The 2949-nt window shown below is 46.9% G+C and overlaps 1 pseudogene; it reads right to left on the bottom strand.

The window, feature by feature from the left end:
• Window positions 1–199: 199 nt before the first annotated feature.
• Window positions 200–2949, bottom strand: part of LOC102828143 — a 166795-nt pseudogene continuing 164045 nt past the window's right edge.

The raw sequence follows: 2949 nt of genomic DNA, 5'->3' as shown, positions 1-2949 counted from the left end.
CTCTCTCTCTCTCTCTCTCTTTCTTTCTTTCTTCAATTATGGTTCTTATTCTTGGTCCTGTTACAGACAAAAATGGTCCTGGGAGTTACAGGAACAGGAGTAGGGCCTGGTCCTGAGGTCGGGCCTGGTCCCAGAAGAAGAGGAGGAGAAGATGGTTGGCAGTGCTGGAGTTAGAGTCCTGGGAAGGGTCCACTCCTTCTCAAGGTGGGAGCTAGGACAAGTGCAGTCTTAGCTCTTCTGCTTGCTTCAGGTATTCAGCTGCCTTTTTCTTTACACCTTCCTGGCAAGCAGGGGATGGGTCACTGGGGACCCACTGGAGCAGGATGTGCATGCCATCTCCATAGCCCCGCAGCACTGCAGGGTAGGCACCTGTCTTCTCGTCCCTCAGAGCATGGGTGATAAGTGTCGTGGCCTGGCTCAGGTAGGCAAGGTTGGGACTTCCTTCCTCATCCTTGTCCTGCCCTCCTGGCTCCCAGGGGTCCTGGACCAGCCTTCCTGGCTCTCCCTCCATCGTTGACACATCACTTAAATCGCTGGGACTGGGACCTGCTTCTTCTTCCTTGGAGTAGGGGTCAAACAGGGCCTGCTTGACCTCGGTGAGTGGGCCAGCTCAACCTCGGTGAGTAGGCCAAGGGCAGAGGAGCCGGTGTCCTCTTAGGTGCTCCCACAGGTAAAGAGGAGATCCAGGGCCTCCTGGGCAGGGCTGGATGGTGGGGGGTCCTCTGGCATCTCCAACTCCTCAAGGCCCCTCCTCTCCGCAGATAGTGGCTGGAGCATCTGGGACTACTCAGAGGGCGTTGTAGAGATCAGGGGTGGCAGTAGGATATGTAGGTCCCTGGACACCTCAGAGAGCTGTGTCACCTCCCTGCCCAGCATTGGGAGAACTCCCAGGTGCACCCTGAGGAGCGGACGGTGTGGAGTCCCATGTCCTGGGAGGCTGAGAGGGTGAGCCGTGTACCCGGAAGAGCTCCTTGAGCTGAGAGCTGTTGTTGAGCACTGGGATGGGATGCGTATGGTGAATCGAAGCAGTTCCTCAGCTCCCTTCTGTCACTCTTCGATTACCAAGGCTTCTAACTGTCCAAACACCTGTGCACGAAGGAAGGAAGGGAACTCCTCAAAGCGGCAGAAGAGGTTGCGGTGGGTGCAGGCCAGACCTCCGTGTTCCGCTTCCAGACCACCACCTCTTCGACATCCTCCGGGTCCTTCTTTAAGATGAACTGTGAGGTCACTTTGTACTCTGTGTAGCCCTTGGGGTAGGTCCAGTGGTCCGAGACCGTGTAGTGCCGCAAGAATTTGTGGCAGATGAGCAGGAGTGGAGCTGCCCGCTGCCCTCCTCCTTCTCCAGTGCTATTTCTATTTTAAGTATCCAGTGTTAAATAATCTTTAAATCAGTTGACCTAATATATACAGTTTAAAGAGATAAAGAGTCTCTTACTAATTTTTGATTGACATAGATAATTTATATTTGTAATGGACTTCATTTCTCATACTTCGGATATATTGTCACGGGGGACCAGTCGTTGGAGAAGGATATCGTGTTTGGTAAACTGGAGGGTCAGAGATAAAGAGGAAGACACCCAGCGAGATAGATTGGCTAAGTGGCATCATCAATGGGCTCAAGTGTGGCAACAATTGTAAGGTTGGCCCAGGATCGAGCAGTGTTTCATTCTGTTGAGCATAGGGTCTCTATGAGTGGGTACCTACTCGATTGCACCTAACAACAGCAAAGGAAATAACATATATTATATATAAACTTGGTCCATTTCTTATGGTTTGGTTCTGTATGGATAAGCATTGGACTGCTAACCACAAGGTCCTGCTTCTCCTTGGAAATCCTATACAGCTGCTAGACTTGGAGTTCTGGTGTGGCGCTGTGTTCTAATGTAATGCGTCAGACTGCAAAGTCATTTGAACTGCAAAGCCAGTGATTCAAGCTCACCACCTGCTCCTTGGAAACTCTATACAGCATCGCTATGGGTTGGAATTGACTCGACAGCACTTAACAACAACAACAAGACTTGACATTTCCTTGCTTTCCTCCAGATGTGATCAAACTCTTTCCATGCTCACACACTACTCTACACACTGATCTGGATCTCTACAGCTGGGTCCATTGAGAGGCTACTCTCCCACACCCCTGACCCAACTGGCCACATTGGCCAAGGAGCTGGGGTTGGAAGCTGGAAATGTAGGTTATTCTTTGAGGTACTTCCTGCCACCTTTTCCATCAGCTGCTCACACCCCTCCGCTTTGTGAATTCTACATTCCTTATGTATAGGGGAATAGCATAAATGTCACAGGAGGATACACCTTCTGTCTTTGTTTCAAAGAAAGTAATGCATCATATGTTAATATACAAGAAAAATATTGAAAATGTATTGAAAAGACACATTTAAAAATATTTTAGCTTATGTTGCAATATTAATTTTCTTTTATTAGAAAAGATTTCTTTGTACAGAAAAAAATGCATTTTTCATTAACACAAAGACCTATTTTTTCTTTCAGTACATTATCCACTTTTGCAACTCTTTAACAAATGATAAAATGTATGGCCACTGTGGTATGGCTGATGTCTGCTGTGTCCTACATGATTCCGTGTTGACGCTGCTACATCGTTCCCAGCCCCATCGTGTCCTACAACAACACATGGGGGCTTTCAGACTCCAACCCAAGAAGATTTCAAAGGGCCTGTGTCTTGAGGAGAACTTTGCAATCTTCTTGTGTTGGCAAAAGCAGTTAATAAATCAATGATTTCTCTGTGTGTGTGTGTGTGTGGGGGACAATAACAGAAAGAACATTGAGATAGAAAGAAGTAAATGAACTAAAGACAATTTTTGTATGATTGTGAGTATTTCAAAATGAGAAAAGTAAAAAAATGATGTCTTGCGTAGCATTCTATCATATAAAGTAATTTTAAATGTAGCAATATTATATTATAACATGAAAAAT

Source organism: Chrysochloris asiatica, unplaced genomic scaffold, assembly GCF_000296735.1.
Source record: "Chrysochloris asiatica unplaced genomic scaffold, ChrAsi1.0 scaffold00435, whole genome shotgun sequence".
NCBI lineage: Eukaryota > Metazoa > Chordata > Mammalia > Afrosoricida > Chrysochloridae > Chrysochloris > Chrysochloris asiatica.
Note: the sequence above shows the minus strand (reverse complement) of the source record. Positions and strands in the feature narration are given on the sequence as shown.